This window comes from Plectropomus leopardus, chromosome 22, assembly GCF_008729295.1.
Source record: "Plectropomus leopardus isolate mb chromosome 22, YSFRI_Pleo_2.0, whole genome shotgun sequence".
In the NCBI taxonomy this organism is placed as follows: Eukaryota; Metazoa; Chordata; class Actinopteri; order Perciformes; family Serranidae; genus Plectropomus; species Plectropomus leopardus.
The window spans coordinates 10,892,483-10,914,159 of NC_056484.1; the positions used below are offsets into that span (position 1 = coordinate 10,892,483).

Genomic DNA, 21,677 nt, shown 5'->3' on the forward strand with positions numbered 1-21,677 from the left:
GCTTGAATTTTGGTGAGCTTTCAGTCCCGAGGAGAAAATATTTCTTCCATAAACAATGATTCAGACTGCAGGAATAAACAAATCTGCATGCTTGTGTCATCAGTCAGCGTAAAGTATCTGGTCAAGAGGCCAAAACATGACCAGAACTCTAAAAGCAGAGCTCTTAAATGGAGATATTAATATAGGTAAAGTTTGTGTGTGGTGAAACACAGACCTCAAGTATGAAGCTGGACTGGAGACGGTTTGCTGCAAGCTTTATGTTGACACAAGGCTGGACTCTGAAGTTCCTGTGAGCTGTGAAAAAACATAAAAAACAAACTATTATAAAGTTATTCAAGGTGGTGATTTTTAAAGGGTGGTGCTAGCTAATGCCACAATACAGCACTGTTTTTCTGAATGTACTCTGGCCAACCCACAATTACACGTGTAAGAGGAAACCCATGGTCTGATATTAATCCCAAACTGCTGTCTGCTATTACAAAGTGCTGCTGAAGGGCTGTCAGCTGCACAGAGGCTGAGCTGGGTTCAGCTTTATGCACTGCAGATATTGTGCATTGCTTCTGCTTCAAATGTTTGGTTCTTGATGCTCTGAAACCACAACACCAAGACTTTTTTCTCTCTTTGCTTTTCAGTTCTTAGAATTAAAACCAGATGGATTTGCAGCAGAATAAATTTACTACTAAGCTGTTCCAGTAATTTTTATTTTTGGTTGTATTTTTTTAATGCTGAATCTTTGAAGCCTGAATGTACGACAGTTGAAAGCACAATGCTGAGTTAATGTTGTAGCCTGGTTGTAACTACAAGGCCAAACTTTGACTTACACTTGATCCATTTCATTGAATTCCCATTAAAATAACTTGCGTTACAAGTGTGTTTGTTTCTTATTGTCAACAGCAATTCAGAGCAAGAAAACACCTTACATTTTTTAAGCATGATGGAACATTACAATAAAAAACCCATTATTTACAATTCCAATAATATTTGACTACTACACATCCAACCCGCCAAGCTTTTGGTAATCTTTATTATTAATGTATTAAATGGTTTCTCAGCCTGAAAAAAACCTTGTTAGCACGATGTTAAATGATGATATTCGCATTATATTTACTGTGAAGCACAGATACCGTCTACAGAAAATCAAAGTCTCTAATTGTGGCGCCCCCAAGTGGTGGTGTCAAAAGAGAATCCAAGTTATTACACAGAATTGCACACTGCATGATGCATGTATTGTTGGTTCACTGAGTCATCAGGGTTGGTATTTGAAACCTAAAAAGTATAGTATGTCCTAAAATAAATAACAGTATCATATATATATATATTCTAAAAATGGAAACACAAATCTTAGTGTAATATGTGATGTAATAAAAATTTTTTTAAAAGAATTTTAGTATAATGTCATAAAAATGTGACCCAAAAAGTCACACCATAGTATGTCATAAAAATATTATTAAAATGTTCTTGCATGTGTCATAAAAGTGTAAAAAAAATAAAATAAATAAATAAATAATTGAATAAGTCATTGTATAGTATGTCAATAAATGTCACAAAAACATTTTCAAAAACAATCTGTACGTCATGAAAAAGTCATTGAAGCAGCCATAGTTTGGTAGGTTATAAAAATGCCATTAAAAGTCATAGTGAAGTGTGTCATAAAAAATATGAAAATATAATGGTACGGTATATCATAAAATGTAATACAAAAAATTATAGTGATTATAAAAATGTAAAAAATAATCCAAGTATGATATGCCATCAAAAAGGTAATTTAATAGGCCGCAGTAAAGTACATACCAAGAAATTATTAAAATGTAATAGTATAGTATGTCAAAAGAAAGTTTTTAAAAATCATAGTATGTAAAAAAAAAAAATTGCATGTCATAAAAAATGTAATCCAAAAAGACATAGTATAGTATGTCATAAAGAGTCATTAGAAAAGTCACAGTAAAGCATGCCATAGAAAAATCAATAAAAATGTAATATTAAACACTAACCCAAAAATTCATAGTATAGTGGGTCATAACAATATTAAAATGTTTTAATATATCATACAAACCTTCGTAAAGAATTTATAGTCATTTAAGAATTCATAGTTTGTCAAAAACAACAAAAATTAAATACAAATGTCATTAAAAAGTCACAGTATAGTATATCCTCAAAAGTCATTAAAAAGCCATAGTATAATATGTAAAAAAAAAATTTAAAAAAAAAACCATTAAGCCTATTATGCCGTCAAAAGTTATGATGCCATAAAAGATGATGGTGGTCATGTCCCTGATCTGACTAACATGTGGGGGTTTTTTTCTCCCCCAAATATTTAATTTCTTTTTCTATTGAAGATCAGACTTTATTTACTTTTGCTGTGAATCTAACCATTGATGTAATACATTCAGACTGACAGAGTACAAAGCACCTAACAAACTGCTGAAGGGGGTAACATCAAAATAACTTGAGCAAAAGGAACGAAAGGCAGACAAAAACACAAGCTTATTGCCTAATATTTTTTTAGGGGAAAATCCAGTTCTGGGATTTTTAAAAATCTATTTAACCTTTGTTTATACAGGTAATCTCACAGAGAGTCTCATTCTCAAGACAGACCTGTTGAAATATGCAATTAAAAAGTTTTTGCAGTGATTAAAAGGAGATTATCTAAATCAATAGTCAAAATTGTTAAATTCCTACTGTTAAATGTAAATGATTGGCCATTGAAACTCATTCAAATTGCAATTTTTGATCCCACAGCAACCAAAGCATAAAAACATGCATTGTATTACGCGTGGGTGTCATTCTGGGCTTTTACTATGAAATTTGTAATTTTTACAATTCTCCACCTGATAACACAATTTTTACTATATTTGGCATTTTAAGATACATATACATAATACATGCTATCCCCACTTGGTGCACGCTGCAACCAAAATTGCTTCAGAACAGGTTCATATCCCAAGCTGTGATAATCCAAATGAATCAATCAATTAATACAAATAAACTTTACACGTTATATTTTGAAAATATATATATATTTTTTAAAATGTGCGTTTCTTCATGTAAAGACATGGTCGCATTACAAAAACCTGACATTTAAATGCTTAAAATCAATTAATATTTGATATTTATGATTAGGAATTTTGTTGGTTAAAGAATAAACTCAATGAAAGTAGAAAATAATGTGGCTGTAAATTATGTTTCCTGGTTTTGAAAGCGCATTTTGTGCACAGAGCAATGAATGCGTGTAATATTAATGCGGGCCTTAAGAGTTAAACACACGCAGTTTTTCCTCCGATCTATCGTCAAAAAAGTAAAGTTTCAAGGGAAAAAACAATTGCACCACTGCACAGTGCACACCAAACAAAAGCACGCGAGATGCGTGTAAAGTTTAAGGAAGAAAATGTAAATATTGACCCCTACCTGCTCCGGTGTTTGGCGTTCAGCGGCATGTTTGTCCAGAAAACCCGTCCGGTTCTTCAAACAACTGCAGCAAAACGTTTTACATGTTCGTTACAAGTATAGTTTTGATTTAGCAGACAGTAAAAACTATTAAAAGCCATTTAAATACGGACTTTCTTTCGCATAGTGACGCTCTTCATTTCCCCACAAACCGCCATTGTTGGTAAGCCCCTCCCCTAGCAGCGAACAGGTGTCTCTGATTGGCCCACCCACCAACTTCCCGCCAAGTGTTTAAAGCCAATGGGACAGTAGATCCGGGTATTTTACGCGTTTCAAAACCCGGAAAAAAGGGCTTTCATGAACTAGACCCCGCCCCCATGGCTGTATCCCTTCACTATAATACATCCATGCTGTATCCAGACTTCCCTATAGTACATCCAAGGTTTAAAGCGCTACTTTGCCATTTTTATTTCCTTTATCCAACTACCTGCTCCACTGTATTATTGTATAATCCAAGTAAAAGACAACACACACACCTTGCACTGTGAAAAATTATGACACAAGATGGCTATGTCTGCAAATTTTTCTTATCTCAACAATTCATAGTATGTCAAAAACATTACAGCATAAAGTCATAGTATAATATGTCCTCCATAAAATCACAAAATGTGACAAATACTATATATATTGTGTCGTCCAAAATATCACCAAAAAATCATTATATACTATGTTGGCCAAAATATGACCAAAAACCATCATACTAAAGCATGTCATCCAAAATATGACAAAAAGTCATAACAGTCAAATTAAAACATTAATCTAATGTCGACCTTAACCAAAATAGACTAATAATATTTGGGGTTTTTTCCATAGTTTTGGGATTTTATGACTACAATGTTCTAATGCAGAATAAATACAGCTGTTAAACTTTTCATCCAAAATGTTTTATAGACCATAGTTATTGATGATAGCAAATTATGTTATTAGTAATCAGATATATATTTTTTCAAAGTATATTTCAGTAAGGAAACATCACATTTGTGTATCGGCTAAACCGTGTCCATGTTGTTGTTTAGAAACACTAAAATGGGTCCATGATTTGTCATCAGATTTCTTTAAAAGCTGCATTCGTTAATAAATACAAAGCGTTTATGGTCTGGATGTGATTTCCTCCCAGATGAGTAAACAAAGGAAAATCAGATCAAATGTTGTTTGTCCCTGTTTGGACAGACTTGGGGAGAACATACTGTTGCACGACAAAGTCTTTACACGTGGCTTTCTGTTATTTAAGTGGACAACAACACACGTGAGACAAGCTGAGATAAGATGTGAGTATCTGGTTAAACATACCTCAAGTCTGAGAATCAGCAGTGGGGAGGGCCCTGTATGTACCTGTGAAAATATTGTCTTTGATTAACATGTGGAAATATTTAAACATCTGGCACCTCACATTTCTCAACACAAGATATTCGGTTAAATTTGGACAAAAAAAAATATTATCATATTGAAAAAGCCCCTAAAATTTACTTGATTGAAAGACACTGAATGAGTCATAAACTCACACATCCTCTGCACTGATGCAACTTTCAGAGACAATTTTGACTTGGCAAGAAGTGGCAGGAAGTGGAAATGTTTTATCTGAAATGCTTTAATTTTAAGATAAATCAAAAAGAAAATGCTGTCCACTATAATAATCTCTGCCATAAAATTTAAAATGCACTTAAAAGCTACCCTAAATTTAAACGGACCGAATTAGCTTTTAATTTGATGATATCAGGAAAAAGGATCAAACATTAAAGCAGCAGAAAAATAAAGGATGTAGAATTTATCACTGAGCTTATGTAGATGAGGCTTAAAAGCAAACATTTTGATATAAACTATAATCAAATATAGTCCATTCAATATCCAGTGTGTGAATTTCAAGGGGATATACTATCATAATATAAATATAATATAATAAGTATGTTTTCTTCAGTGTATAATCACCTGAAAATAAGAATGGTTGTGTTTTCATTACCTTAGAATAAGATATCCACGGAGATCGCTGTGTTGCTGCGCCATGTTTCTAAACCAAACACTCCAGACGGGGCCATGGGTCGGCTGCTGTAGTTTGCAGCCAGTCCACAGCGAACAGCATCATAAAAGCCAGATTTTAAAATTAAAATGTGAGACTGCTCTATATATGATTGTAATGGTGACAATCACAGGGTCTGTTGGTTTAGGAGAGAAAGACACCTCTGCGGATAATTTGGCTCCCAGTAAAAACCTCCTTAGCAATGAGCGCTGGAGGAATCATAACAGTCCATGCTTGGCACATGGGAGAAGTTTCCGCTAGAAATCCTGCATGCTGCTCTTTTAACTACTGTGTAAACACATCTCTCTAAATGATGTAAAAATACCAGGTTAGACTTAGATTTATTGCAAGAACAAGTGCAAAATTCAATTTAATATTTTAATCATCAGTTAATAAAATAAGTTCAACCAACAATAACAAAGCATCACTGGTCAAACTTGAGTTTCTTTTACATTTGAAATGTTAAAAAAGCTTGATTTTGACAGCCAAATCTATTCAATAGTTCTACTATTGCAGAAATATTTATGGTGGTAAAACATTTTTCAGCATATGCATGTACATGCCCCTGGGATGTATCATCATCATGTGTTTTTCCATGTTTTAATTCTTACAAGAAAACAGGGAAAAATCAAAGCTAAACCTGTGATTATAGTTTTGCAGATAGGCCAGTGCTGATATTTCCAAATGAGACAATACATATAAAAGAAGGCGAAATTGCTATTTTCACCAGACAGCACAGGGTCAGAGTTGTTTCTAGGGATGGTCACATCTTCTTACAAGATATTTTAGTTTGAAAGGATCCCTGATGATGCAGAGTCTCCTCAAAAACAGCAGGAAGTGTCACGTGGTGTGAGGAATGTCATTGTGGCTCAGCATTGTTTGCATCTCTTTATATGTGTGCATGTGTGTTTGTCACACCACACACTGCCTGCTGCTGTCTCTGCTGTGTGTCCGACCCTCCAGAACAGCGTCGTGTGAAGTTGAGAAAGATGCCGTCATGCTCCGGCTCTGAGTCCAAAGACTCCGGGATGTGGTCCATCATGATCTCCAGGCTGGAAGAAGGACTGGGACCAGAGCTCGTGTCTTGAGCCAGCACTCTGGAGGAGGCGGGGGAGTCTGACACCAGCGAGCCTGTGCAGTGTGTGTCCTCACCTGGAGAAGGCTCTGGAAGGATGCAGGGGGAGTGATGCTGTGGCTGGAGTGCGTGGGAAGCAGCGGGACTGTCAGCGTCTCTGGGCTGGGGGTCCTGGGTGGAGGTCACAGTGTCTGCACGGACGACACCAGAAATTTAAGAGAAACAGACTGTGTATAAAATGTGATCACAACTTTTCTGGGTCCCTTACTAATCAGCTGACGACTTCAACATCACATTTCCAAATATTCTTTGCTTTTATCTTCGATTTTTGCTTTAACAACTACAGCTTTATGACACCTTTTGAAACAGTTCACTGCATCAAAATTATTTCAGGTACTTAATGATTAAAAAAACCCCAAAATGTTTGTGAAATGTAACATGGAAAAGGTTTATACTGGACAGTCTTAAACTAAAGCACATTGTTGAAAAACTCCTCTTAAACATTGAAAGACCCGTCAATCTGTATGCATTTTCACATCAGAGTACGCTTATATACATATAAATATATTTAACACCCCCAGATTAACTCATTCCTGGCATTAATAGATGAGTCTGCTATCCAAAATATACCACAAGTTATGCCTGTTTTTGCCCACACACGTATATAAGCTGATTTATTTATTTTTTTAAATTTTCAACATAAGGTGGTACTTCAACATTTTGTTTACATTTGGCCAGTCTGCATTTAAGAGAAAGATAAGCCTCTTGCAAGAGTAAAATGTGCCGATGTGAGTGGTTTTTTTACATCATTTATTACGTTAGATGTACCTGAAAGTGCAGCGGAGACTGCAGAGGCTGTGGAAGCTGGAGAGCGGTTGGCGAGGCTAGATGTGCTGGTGTTGCTGGTGTTTTTGGTGGCAGTGGTTGTGGTTTCAGCCAAAGAGCTGCTCTCCTCCACACAGGAAGTCATCTCAGAGACAGAGTGACGTCTGATGGCTGTGCCGCCTCCTGTGGAGGAGTCGACATCATACTCCACCACTGGGGTCAGCATGGGAACGTTGTAGCTCTTGGAGCGTACCACTGGGTTCTTGTTGACGGGGGTGTTGACTGGTTTGGAGGGCCAGGAGCGCTGCAGACGTTTTTCTGGAGAAAGAAAGAGAGAGTGAGAAGTAAAGAAAGATAGCCTTACAGTTTTGATTACTTTATAATTGAACACACGCAAAACACCACAGAGTACAAGTTCAAGAACACATAATGGATCATGACACATCTAACCTTTAAAAAAAACTTTGATTGTACCTACACGCATGCACTCACACGCACATACCTAATAGGCAGGAGGAGCAGTGCAAATTGGAAGATCCATCTCTGGAATATAACCCATGAGTCCCGAGGTAGGGGGAGACCACCTTCTGGATGAGAGACTCTAGGCGAAGGTAGTCGTCTGTTACACCTTTAGATTCATGGACTCCCTGCAGCACACATAAACACAAACATAAACAATAAACACTAGCTTGTGTTTGCCACAAATCGCTGCTTGTTGGCCGGTGATAGCGGAAATTTTATAAGCCATGAAAAATTTCTGGCAGAAAAAGAAGAGTTTACCACAACCGTATCACTACGCTGAAGGAAGCGTGCATTTACTCATGGACGAGAGGCACATGCTCAAGGCAATGCTAGCCGTAGATGCACGCTTCCTTCTGTGCAGTGATATGGTCGGCGAGCTAGTTTGGCAAAAAGAATATAGTTCCAACATGAAACTGCTTACAACAAGGTCTGGATGATCTTGAGTAAGTGTGCCATAATTCCTGTAGAGTTTTTTTAAATGTGGGTTTTTTTGGGGGGGTACTTTGAGCACCACAAGCTGAGTACCATCTAGTTCCATTACGCGGGAGAGAGGGCAGACATCTCTATGGTCCATACCTCCAACACTCAACAACAAATGAAAACAATCTAGATTGATAAATGGCACTACAGGTAAGAGGAAGATTTTGTATTTGGGGCTGAACTGTCCCTTGACAGAATTATGGGCCAGATTTGGGTCTCATTTTAAGGTCAACAGAACTCTACTGAGAATGTAAGTAAGAAAAACTACATCTGCTATCAAACCACAATTACAACCAGTTTTCTTCATGAAAATGAGGGGGGCGTTCTTCTTACATCTTTGCACTCATCCCGTTTCACCATACATCCATTCGGCATATGTGGACCGTCATTGCCCTGTTTATGGCAGATGGGTATTCTTGTTCGTAGTGCACAAGTGATTGTTTCTGCACTGTTGCCAGGAAACACAGGCATCACAGCTTTCATTTCTGCAGCAAGGCACAGAGCCACTGTGCATTTGAAGTTAGCGAGTTTTTAAGTAGATCAGTGGCACACAAAGTACCCTCATAATCAACGGGAATCAATATGGAGAGCCAGAAGAATAACAAACAAGAACTTTTCTGTTTGAAAGGTTCACGCTCTCATAAAACTCGCCTCCACAGTTTTTATGAGACCTAATTTTTGCGCTGAGGGGTCTAATACATGTGGACTCAGAGACCTTAACTCCAGAGTCTTCACAGAACAAAGGAGAGATCAATCAAGTTTCAGTTCTCTGAATCATTGAGCATATGCATCAAAACCACAGTACAGACACAAACCACATAAATAGACCAGACTTCAGCGAATTGGCGTCACAGAACTAAAGGAAAATTACTAACAGATGAAACAAGAGGTTGCAAAAAACAGCAAACATTCAGCCTCCTGTCTTAGCTGCCCAGCTTTTTGTGTGCTTTTAAATCTTTGACTGTACCTGTTGATTTTATATTTATTGTTAAAACAGATCAATTAAAGTAAATTTGCAGAATATGTCTGTGCACAATGGGTGAAACAGGACAATAAATACATTCCTTTTTCTATTCTTGTGTCTTTTTTATTCCCCATACATTCCTCTGTCTTGCTGTCTTGCCCTCTCTCTCTGTCTGAGTCTAGAAGCAGCAGATTTGGGTCAATGAGTCACTACAATGATGTCCAAAGTAACCCACACAGAAACAGACGCACAGTTCATACTCCCAGACACACTTGAGAACACACTTAATCCACTCAAATTCACTCCCCAACCCACATCTCACATCTGACCAATAAAGGGCGACTTTGTTGGAAGAAATTTGAGCGTCTAAAGCGTCAATAATATTGTAATGATCATACACAATAAAATAAAAGATTAGAGAAAAGACCAAAAATAAAGATCATGTTGTGTTTTTGTTTCTTTCTACTCCTGTTAATCATCTTACAACCACTTGTCAGGAGGTCTTGAGCTAAAGGTTGAAAAACCCTGCCCTAATGCACTCAGGAAATGAGGCAATATTGTAAATGCATCTTTCTATTGTAAAATATGGATGTGAATAGCAATTACTGAAACTGCAGGGAATGAATAAACCTGGTGTGAATTTTGTGAAATGAGCAAAGCAATACGCCTTCCCAAAAATGATTTGCATATCAATTACTCATCCCGTGCTCCACTGAATTCTTGAAGAAAGCTTTGGTTTCTCACATACCTCCAGTGAACGAAGAATCCAAAAACTGAGAAAATTCTTGATAAATTAAAGTTATAGGGGTCTGGGATTAAAGACAGCAAAACTGTAACAAAACACCATTTTACTAAGTCTTACACAACTCGTGGTATAGTCCAAGTCTCAGTTATCTAGTTGTATTTTCGCATTTTCGCCAAAACCTTATGAATTTAAACTGAACAGAAAGTGAAATGTATCTGTGCTCTCTTCAAAGCAAGACTCCTTTGACAAAAACAGTAATTTTACTTCACTGAACATGGGAGTGGCTGGTTTACCATTGCCTCGATTGGTAGTTTATTTGTGTTGTTGTGTGTCTCTGGTGAATCTAAGCTGACCTTCTAACACACCAAAGTCACACACACAAAAAAACAAACAAATTAATTGATCTAGGCAGAAACAATCCAGAGTCTCCCGTGTTCAGTGAGGTAAAATTATGTTTTTTGTCAATGGAGTCTGGCTTTAAAGAGAACATAGATAACTTTAATTTTGTTCTCCATCAGAAAGGGCTGTCTGTTTGGGAAGCACTGAGCATACAGCTGGATAAATGAGACTTGGATCATAATGCATGACTTGAAGTAATTTTAGTGTTTTTGGATTCTTCGTTCATTGTTGGAGCATGCAAGAAGAATAACATTTTCTTTACAAACAGATGGTAACACTGAGTGACTAACTGATCCACAAATGGTAATTTGGGGGGTGATGTATTCCATTAACTTGAAATCCTAACATGTTTTGTCTACAAAAGGAGTACCTCAACATCGCAGTTAAATGATTAGTAAACTCTTCTGCTGTTCCCACAGTAATGAAGGTAATGGAAAATTGACTGTGTGCAGCTACAAGTTGCTGCACAATGGGTGAATAACTACTTCAAATAAACCAGGTTCAGTTATATGTATATAAATATATATAAATGTAAAAGGCATATAACTTAAGACTCCAAAGGTCAGACTTCTTACTTTGGGGAGATATCAGCTGTCTACTGTTACTGCAGTTTATTTTGAAATGTTTATGAACTGAAGCAAATTATCCACAGGGGACACATAAATGTCTCTGCTGTCATCATTTACCAGATGAAACGAAAATATCACGTAATCCTTTCACCTCTTGCATCAACAAGTTATTGCCAATGAGTTCTGCATCTCTGTAGTAATAATCAATTTTTTGGAGGAGGACATATGGCTCTTTAAAAAATTTACACAGACAAACACTGACACAAACAGACACAGGCAGAGTGCAGAGGGCACCGAGTGGTCATGGGAAGACGACTGTGCTCTGTGTTCACTGCGAAATTACTTCCTGTGAGATCCCTCTGCAAGAAAAAAACAGCTCTCTGTACCCTCTGATCCTCCATCTGTTGTCATTTACCCTTTTCACTCACCCAACATCAGTAATGGATGTTTGTGCAAGCTTTGTTTTGGGTGTGTGAGTGTGTGAGAGAGAGACTGTAAAACAAAGAGGGTGAAAGGGAGATGAAAAGATAAAGAAAGAGGTGTGTGTGTGTGTGTGTGTGTGTGTGTGTGTACCTGTAGTATTAGCAGCATCTGTATGATAGAAGGAGGAACTCTGGCTCGGGGTCGAGACAGAGCCTCATCCAGTTTCAGGTTGAGGGTGATGATGTTCCTGAAGTGGAGCAGAGCCAACTGGCGCACTGATGGCTCCTTTCCCTGAGGACACACACACACAGGTGTCGACTAAGAGCTTTGAAAGAAGAATATTGTGTGTGCATGGGTATGTGTATGTATGTGTGTACCTGTACAGGATAAAAGATGGCCTGCAGCATGGACAAAACATCGCAGAAGAAGAAGTCCCATGTGTCAGCCAGGGAGTCCAGCAACTTCTGACCTATAACAAAAGCATAAAGAGAATGAATCACCACTAGGGCTGGACAATATATCAATACCATACCAATTTCGGGATATGTTTGATTTACAGTAGATCATTATTTCAAACATGCCAAATAAAATGTAAGGAAAAAAGTAAAAAAAAGTATTTAATGTCCGAAAGGACTAGGAGGAAGGGAAAATGTATCAAATCCTACCCCTTTTTTTCAGCTTTTCCAAAAAAGTTCATTTCAAAGATGACACTGGGTTATTTCAGTGAATACCTTAAAGGTGTTGGGTACTGATACCCTCCTTACGCATTTCTGATGACTGTTAATTAGAAATCTCATCGTGAAAACATTTTGGGAGAGCACCAATAGTCAACCCTGCAATATTTTCGCAATATCGATATTGAGGTATTTCGTCAAAAACATTGTGATATTTGTCTTTTTTCATAACAACAAAGTTTTTGCAAAATGACAGCAACAAAACTCTCTGGCATCGGCAGTCAACCAGAGATAATGTTCTATGATGTTTTGGAAGACCTCAGCAACATAATTGAGATGTATTTTCTGTTATCTAAGAACTTTTTGTGATTTGTTATCATTACAAAGGTTGTTGGAAAGTCTTAATGTTCGCAGTGTTTGACATGAGAGAGCCTGTGATTTGTTAAGTAAAAATTCAGATGCTGTCTATCCTGAGGAAGACCAGATATGTAGTATGAAGTATGGCACACACACACACACACACACACACACCCTCAGACACATAATCTAATACTGAGTAAGCCAGAACAATGGGTCTGTGAGTCACAGTATGTACCGTAGCAATTTGTCTAATCTTAAATTTCTCTCTGACTGGATGTTGTGCAATTGATGTAAAGCATCACTTCCCCTCTGGTCGCTGTGACGACAGCACTGAAAATGTCTCATAGTTAGTGTGTGTGTGTGCGTGCATGTGTGTATGTGCATGTGTTTTACCATTTCAACTGTGCTTCAAATAAAGGTCACGCGTTTACCACAACAGAGAGAACAAATTGATTTCTGTGTCTTGTTCTCACTTCTTCAGTGGCTGCTCTCACTCTGACTGTGTGTGTGTGTGCATATGTGCACACAGGTGTGTACTGCAGGAAAATGTCCTCAACAAAGACTGATGGTGGAGAGATAAAACCATGTTCTGTCAGTTCAAACTCGTAGTTCAAGGGTTAACTAAAGCATCTGATATCTTAGTCAATGATTATTTTCCCCGCTAGGCATTTGTGACTTTTGTCACACTGAGATAAAAACTCCTCATGTCTCCATTCATCTCTGAGTTAATCTGAAATGACTCACTGGCATTGTGAACATTATTCCACAAAGCAAGGTGGCACCGTTAGTTATTAACTATGTGACAATAAGATTTAAGTGCATAACAAACAAACTGAGGGTCTTGATCATTTTTAGCGTCAGTTACCTTCATAGAAGCGGATCTTGTCTCTCAGTATCACCATGCCTTTAGTGAGCAGTTGGTTCTGAAGGTACTCAGTGAAGAAGGAGCCCAGCTCCGTCTTCAGCAGCTGCCTGAAAAAAAAAAAAAACATGAGTGCATATGAGTACATACATACCTTAGGTGGACACAGACATACTACACACCATCAGTAACACAACCTATACGGGCGCATGATATTGGATTTTTGCCAATATCTGATATATCAATATTTTCAAACTTATTTTAGCTGACTGTTGATGCTGATATATGCACATACTTTCCCCCACTTGCAATTGCAAAGGACAACAAGTTTCTCCTGAAGTGGAGTAAACTCATCATTATTATTACTCTTATTGTAAAATATGCCTTTCAAAATGTACACGTTCGCTAGAAAAATAAATATCTACATCAAGTCAGGTTACATGTAAGAAATATAGGGTTCCCACATATTTTCATGGACAAAATTTCAAAACTTTGACTTTTCAAGAGCCCATTATAATGTTTCTTCTTTTTGGCATATTTTAAACAAAGTAGATACAAATTTTATTCAAACATAATTTCAGCTAGCGTGCATACATGTAGGTGAAAACGAATAAACGTACATGATGGTAAAGAAACCATCACAAATCAACAAAGAGTTACATTATGTTGACACACTACAGAAAATAAATTTGCTGTTATGTTAAATGACATGGAAGCCTATCCATGGAAAATTACTGTCGCAATTTCATTACAAACAACAAAATTCAACGACTTTTCCAAAACCTTCAATGATTTTTACAAATGTCATGACTTTTCCAGGCCTGGAAAATGTGATAGTGAAAGTCAGTGACTCTTCCAGGTTTTCCATAACCCTGGAAACCCTTAATATATTTACTTTTATTTAACATTTTCAAACAAAACTGTAAAATTCATCTAGTGTTAATAGGCTTGGATGAAGCTCCCCCTGAGACAATCCTGACAGTAACCACAACCAAGGTATATTCAAACTATTTAGACTAATTAAAGTTGCATAATTTAAGCGTCATCTTATCAGCCTGTCATATCAGCAGAAATGTTCATTTCGGGCTGATGCCGATATTTAATTTTAAAGGAATAGTTTGGATCTTTTGAAAGGGGGCTGTATGAGGTACTTAACCATAGTTAATATATTACATGCAGTAGATGTAGTCAGCATGCTTCAAGTTTGAATAGCAGGCAGGATTACCGCCATGAATTAAAAAATATACTCCTGTCGACGGGTACAGCAGAAAATAATATTTTAGCCACCTTAGGTGTTAGCTTTGGTTCCCACATCAATGTTCAAATCAAAGCCACCAGACTCTATTGATAAAACAGTCATTTTAGCTTGCTGACCACAGGAGAGTTCCTGGTCTACCACTGGTAGTCTATCAGTTAGTTTTTTGTAATTGTGTGGCTTTGGTAAATCCGAACTAACCCTCTTAAATGCCAAGTCTTACAATAACACAAACAAACTGACTGGTCGAGGCTGTGGTCAGCGATTTTAAATGACTGTTTTTCTCAATGGAATCTGGTTTTGAAGAGAGTGATATAACAGCTTCAATTCCCCATCAGAAATCTGTGTCTGACAGCAAGGTAAAGCAGTGAAAGTATTACAAATAGAGCATACACTTAAACTGATACTGATTTTTTTAGGTGGCACAAATATATTTTATTGCTGCCCCCTTCAACAACAGTACGTTGCTTAGCTTTTGTGGGGATTCTTCTGCCTGCTCCACTAAACTAGGGGCGAGCTGAACGCCTCCTACAGCAGGTAATACACTGATGATGGATAGGTACCTCATGCAACCCCACTTCTGAAGATCCAGACTATCCCTTTCAAGCCTTTATTTACCAATGCAGATGATAAGCCAGTATTGTTGTGCAACTTGAACATGAACCAAAACTAATTAGTTCTCGTGCACCGGAAAGCTGTAGTGTTTAAACAGCAACAGACTCAGGAAATGAGAAAACATGTTGTTCACACTAAAAAAAAACCCATTTCAACAAGATTTTCCACTGATAACTGTTGACACATGTAGAGATTAGGTATGCCAGCTCACTCGCCGTTATTACAGGAAGAGAAAACTTGACCTTTAATATTTATGTAATCTACATCATTTACTGCTCAACAAAACAACAACAGACACAACAGCCTGAGTCAGAGTATGTGCATGTACAGTATGTATATGTGTCTGCAGCGAGTTAGTTATTGTACATGAGTGGAGTCAGTTTTGACAGCCCTGTCTGCTCTGCCCTCAGCTATACTGTAATTAAATACACAGCAGTGACCCCTTTGTGACCTCCACCTGTCATTTCCCCTTTTACCTTGAAGCTGTTTCTGATTCAGTGGACTGTGTGTAGTCAAAAACAGCAGGAGAAAAAAAGAATAGCTGGGAGTAAACAAAAACTGTAACTGTGCATGTGTTAATGTGTCTGTTCAGACTAAATTTAGCATGCTGAAGCTGCCTTTGTGTGTTTTTATATGGGAGCAGGAGTGTCTCAGCCAGCAAGAAAGCCAACACTACAGCACAGGAAGGTGGGAAATTACAGAGTAAAACACTATAATTTAGTCAGATTTCTTCCTAAAATACAAACCAGCTCAAGCTCAACATTTGTCATGATTGTGTATAAGTCAGCGCAAGAGTCAGTAAAACAGACAAATAAAACACAAGGAGACAGACACCCTGAATGAAGGTGTCAGGTCAGCTTTCTGTCTACTCACCCGTCTGTCTCCTTGTGTTTTATTTGTCTGTTTTACTGACTCTTGCGCTGACTTATACACAATCATGACAAATGTTGAGCTTGAGCTGGTTTGTATTTTAGGATTAGTTTTTTGGCATTTGCCTTTTTGCAATATCCCAATTACAGCAGCTGCAACTTCTTTTATAGCAGAGTGTGTCACCATTACAAATTCATTACAAATGAATCATTGTGATGCTACAGAAATGCTCCGGCCTGTAAATCATAACCAAGACCTAAAAGAACTCTGATAAAGACTCCAGCAAAAAAACAAATCATCATCATTTTTATTTTTATTTTTTCAGTCAAAATAAGATGCAAAATAACCACTCCCACTAAAATTGCGAATTATATCATAATATCTGTCAAAGTCATTGCAATAGAATTTTTTTTAGCATATTGTGCAGCCCATCCTGGCCACTTGAACTTACATTTTGTAAAGAAATGATATTGTTTTGCATCAGATGGGACACATATCTCTTTTTAGTGAAAATCCTTTTAAGTAATACTCCCACAATCGTTAAATGCCAGGCTTTTCAGCTATTTTAAAAGGCAAAGCTTTTTTTAAGATCTTTTGCGTTTTTTGAGGTTGGAGTGTAAATCTGTTTTTGCTCTTTAGTGTTGTGTTGTCCATTAGTCTCTTTGGGAGCTGCTGGAAACAATATTAAGGATTATCCCAATAACAGAAATGAATCACGATCATCTTAATGTGAGTGTTAAATGCTAAATGCTAAATTGTTTGTTGTTCCATCTGTAATCCAGTGAAAGCTGGACTCACAGATGTCATATTATTTTCTTCTCTTGTTTATCATGTAAATTATCAAAGGGTGTCCAGGTTAATCAACTTGAGTGTTTGTGGTTCAGTGATGTCGTGTCACATGTTTTCAGGGTAATAAAGCAATAAAATCATGCAAACTGTGAATCTGTGTTAAAGCCATGAAATCCAAAGTGTGAACAAAGTAAAAGACAGCAGAATACAGAACAGGAGAGAAAAACAGAAAAGGTCATGAGGGGGCATGGACTTGTTTTATTGCAGGTTTCAGTCCAGCTCATGTTGTTCATGCAGACCTCCAGCTCCTGCTTTGCACTCTCTGTTGTCTAGTAAAGCTGAAACACCATAAAAATAACCAGAGAAAAAAAGAGAGAAAGGACCAAAGAAGAAGAAAAGGCTCTATGAGGCAGAATGAGATGAAAAGAGGAGCGAAGGATTGTGATAAATAGAGATAGATGATGGACCCTCAGGGAAGAGAGACAGAGTGAGTTGGTGCTCATGTGCATGCATGTGTGTCTGCGTGTAAAAAAAGATTTCTATTCACAGCATGAAGAACGGCAGCAACAGAGCTTTCTGCTGATGGCGTCTTTTCAGGGAAAAAAGGCACACATACACACATATACTGCATACATGTCCATGTGTGTGTAAAAATACATGTAGTTAAGTAAAGCATCATGGCTCACACACACTAACCTGTTCCAGGTGGCGTTGGCCCCGGCCCTCCTCTGCTGGGTCCCTCTGTCCCTGCTGGACTCCTCAGCCAGTCCTCCAGTTGTTCCTCCCTTGTCCCCTCCTCCCCCTGCTCCTTGGGTTTTCGTCTGCGAGAGGTCGGTCAGACTGGAGGACGAGCCGCTGCCCAACCTCAGCTTATTGTGGAGACTCCTCGAAATCCAAAAGACGGAAAGAAAAAATAATAATTATAAGCAGAAACTGCAGTCCATTGTGGTAGTGGATAATAATGGTGGAGTCCTGGTGGAGTCCATTGAAAATACATAAAGGACTTAAAGTCATCCAAAGACAATAATGGGGGTTGTTTATTTTGTTTGTACCTCAAAAGCTATATTTCTTGGTGAAATAAGAACAGTGAATTTTGTGTCAGAAACATCCAAGTCTATCAAAAAATGCTCTCTTGCAGGATGTATTCACTTCAAATTGGTGTTTGTGGATACACAAAAATATAAAATACAGAACTACTACAGACACTAAAAATCAAAATACAAAAGCTGTGCAATTGCTGTGCACAAAAAGAACGTTAATTTTTTCCGATTTTTAAGGGCTGACAGCATTTGCTTTTATTGATGGGTGATTACTTTTTATTAGCCATCTGCTAATGTTTACACAACCTTAATGTATGCACTATACTGCTTTGGAAACATATTTAGCAGAATGGCGGGTACAGGGAGAACGGTCAGGAGGAAAGTCAATTGGATGGAAGAAAAAATACAGAGAGAAATGGAGAGAGGAGAAAACTGGAGAAGATGAATGGAGGAAAAAGTGAAAGAGAGATGAGAGGAAGAATGGATGAGGTATAAAGCAGGAAAACAGAAGGTGAGAGGAGAGGATGCACTAAATATTTAGAGGTTGATCCATGGCAAAGAAACAAAAATGAATAGTCAGTTTAGTCTCTGCAGTAAAAGTCAAAGTAGTGAAGTCAAAAAATAAACTCAAAACTATTTAATCTGTGGATTTAATCGTATGCAAATGAATGTCTGTGGTTGCTCGTACATGTCTGTCGAGATTTAGACTGTAACAGTGAGGACATGCAGTATTTGGAAAGGGGAAATTGAGGACATTTTTGCCTGTCCTCACTTCCTCAAAGGGCTAGTAAGAAAAGAATTGATGGGCTTTAGGTTTAGTTTTTGTTAAGATACAAGTTGAGGTTAGGAATGTACCTATGATGGTTTAAGGTATACCATGCAGGATTTTCCTAAAAAAACAATGTATAGGCTCATACAGAAGTAATCCATCTCAATCACTTACAACCCACTAGAAGTGTGTGGTTTTTTTCTGCAGAGACTCTGCCCTCTGCCTGTATTTTCTTTTTTTCGTGTTTGGTCTAATTATGGACATCTACCACCATCGAACTCAAGTGAGGTAGGAGCTTTATGAAAAGGTAGCGACCAAGTGCCAGACTATAATCAGCTGGCATCCAAGATACAAAGCATTGGAAAAAAAATGCAAAATAGCAACACGGAACGCCAAACGAGAGTGAATCTGGGGTTAGTTTTTACTTTTGCTTACAGGCATGTTTAAAAATAGTAAATGACAATCCTGCATCATAGCCTATATCTTTAGGATTAGCTGCAAAGGTATGCATTATGTCAACGAGGGCCCTAAAAAGTACAAAGAAGAGGAACAAAGTACAAATATGTGGTGTGAAATCTGAAACTCAGGAGACAGCAAATGAAACTAGTGACAATTGCTCAAATATATCCGGTGCAATCAATGAAAAAATGTTCCTTTCTACAGCTAGACACAGTAAATGTGTATGTATATACTGTATGTATGTCTGTATTATGCATGCACTGCATCTATGCAGGCAACCAGCTCGCATGCTGCAAACTTTACATCTATATGCAGGGTTCCCACAAATTTCCACAGACTAAATTTCAAAACGTTTCCATAACTTTCCAAGGACAAATAATAAATTTCATAAAAATATTGGGCTTCACTGTGTCTGTGTCACTTGCCAATGAAGTTGTGGTACTTTTGAACACACACACAAGAGACTCATTTCCAATAACTACTGCCTCCACATTACATCACATATATACATAATCTGTCTTAAAGTGGAAGGTTTTGGCTGATATTAGTCATGGAAAATGAGAACCGTGGGAGTTTTCCACAAAATTTGCTGTACTTGAAATTGTGCGTCTTTCAATTAAGGCCGTGCAGCCTTAAGTCAAAGCATACTTTTGCCACGTTATGTCAACAGAAAAACAAGTTTGCCCTTATGTTACAATACGTGAAAGGTTGTTATTGGAAGATTACTGTACCAATTCATTTAATTACACACAACAAAATTCCATGACTTTGCCAAAACTCAGTGACTTTTACTGATTCCATGACTTTTCCAGGTTTTCCATGTCCATAGAAACCATGTATAGAATATTAATGCTGCACTGTCTCTACTTTTCAATGAATGAAAAAGACTAAGACATTCATTCATTGTATCTGCAAAACCAGTAATTTCTGCAAAAGTAGATATGACACACCTCCATCCAAACACACACACACAAACACACACACACACACACACACACACACACACACACACGTACTTACTCCAGTAACTGAAAAGGTACCACATATTCCCACTCCATGAGTGTTTGTTTGTCACACTGAACAGAACGAGAGGAGGATGAATGAAAAGAACAAGCGCCTCATGAGTCTCTATCTCACTCTTTCACACGCCCTTTTTACCATTTTTCTTTCTTGTTTCAGTTCTCCTCCACCTCTCTCCCCTACTTCCCCTACCTTAACTTTTAATTCACTACCCTCTTCTCTATTTCTCCCTTTGCCAGTCCATGCCAGTTGGTGACCATGTGATTATGTGAGCTTTTGTGCCAGGCGAACAAAGGAACTCTTTGAGGTTCGAGAGCTGCCAAGAGGGAGAGGAAGGAATTAAAGGTGACACACATTTCACTTCCTCCTCCTCCGTGTGTGGCCCAGGACAGATAATAGCTGTATTCAAGCTGTTATCTCATGTTGGCCAAATTCACTAATCACTGTTCAATATTTATTTATTTATCACATTGATATCGACTCCTTTTTTACTGCCATCTGCTGTATAATTATTTAATTTTCTTCTTTGTTTTTAGTACATTTTTAATAATCCATGCCCAACCAACATTGCTCACAATTACAGAATTTAAATGAATTGAATTTAAAGGGTAAGTTTGGTATTTTTCAACTTGGACCCTGTTTTTACATGTCAATTTCCACACTCAGTAACAAAAAGGTTTATCTTTGTTGTCACACACTTAAAGTCCGTGTAAAGTGATAATTAAAATGTGTTCTGAGTTTGTCACATCACAGAAAGATGTGTTATTAAACACCTGACCAAATTTGAATGACCAAAAAAAATCGCCAAGTATATTAAAAATGGTCTCATAATCATGAAAAAATGCACAGTACACGCTAATGATGCTGCTCGTTTTTATACTTCTACACTGTCAGGGGCGGGGTTATGCTGAGTATAGCCCCAGTGTGTCATCGATCTATGGTTTTAAGCCCACCCAAAAAAGCTTAAAACAGGAAAATAGTGAAAACACAGTCAACCATTTAACTCCACAATTCAGTACTATATAGTAAAGGGTCACTGTAACATGTTTTTTCTTTAAACTTTAAACTAACAATCTGAGTCCATCAGTGGCAAAAACAAGCACTTTAGTGGAAAAATTGCGGCTTGTTTTGTTCTTGTTTAATACAGGACCAATTTCAAAACATGGTGTTCCAAATAATGACTTAGGCACAAAAACAAAGGAGCTGAAAATACCGAACTTACCCTTTAAATGATTGAAAAGCAGAAGAAATAGAAAAAGGAGGTAAGAGGAGAGATAGAAGGTGGGAAAGAGAAAACAGGATGGAAAATCAGAGGCATGTAAAAGAATATGGCAGGGAAGAGCAGAGAAGGTGTGTGTGCGTGCGTGTGTGTGTGTGTGTGTGTGTGTGTGTGTGTGTGTGTGTGTGTGTGAGTTGAAGGTCCGTCTGTCAACCTGGATCTCAGCTCAACTCCGCATAAATAGGTCAGTGTGAGAAACAGGAGCCCTGGGCTCAGATACACACA

At 37.7% G+C, this 21,677-nt stretch overlaps 1 pseudogene; it reads right to left on the reverse strand.

The window, feature by feature from the left end:
* Positions 1–5,806: 5,806 nt before the first annotated feature.
* LOC121961572 lies at positions 5,807–13,464 on the reverse strand (annotated as a pseudogene).
* Positions 13,465–21,677: the final 8,213 nt, after the last annotated feature.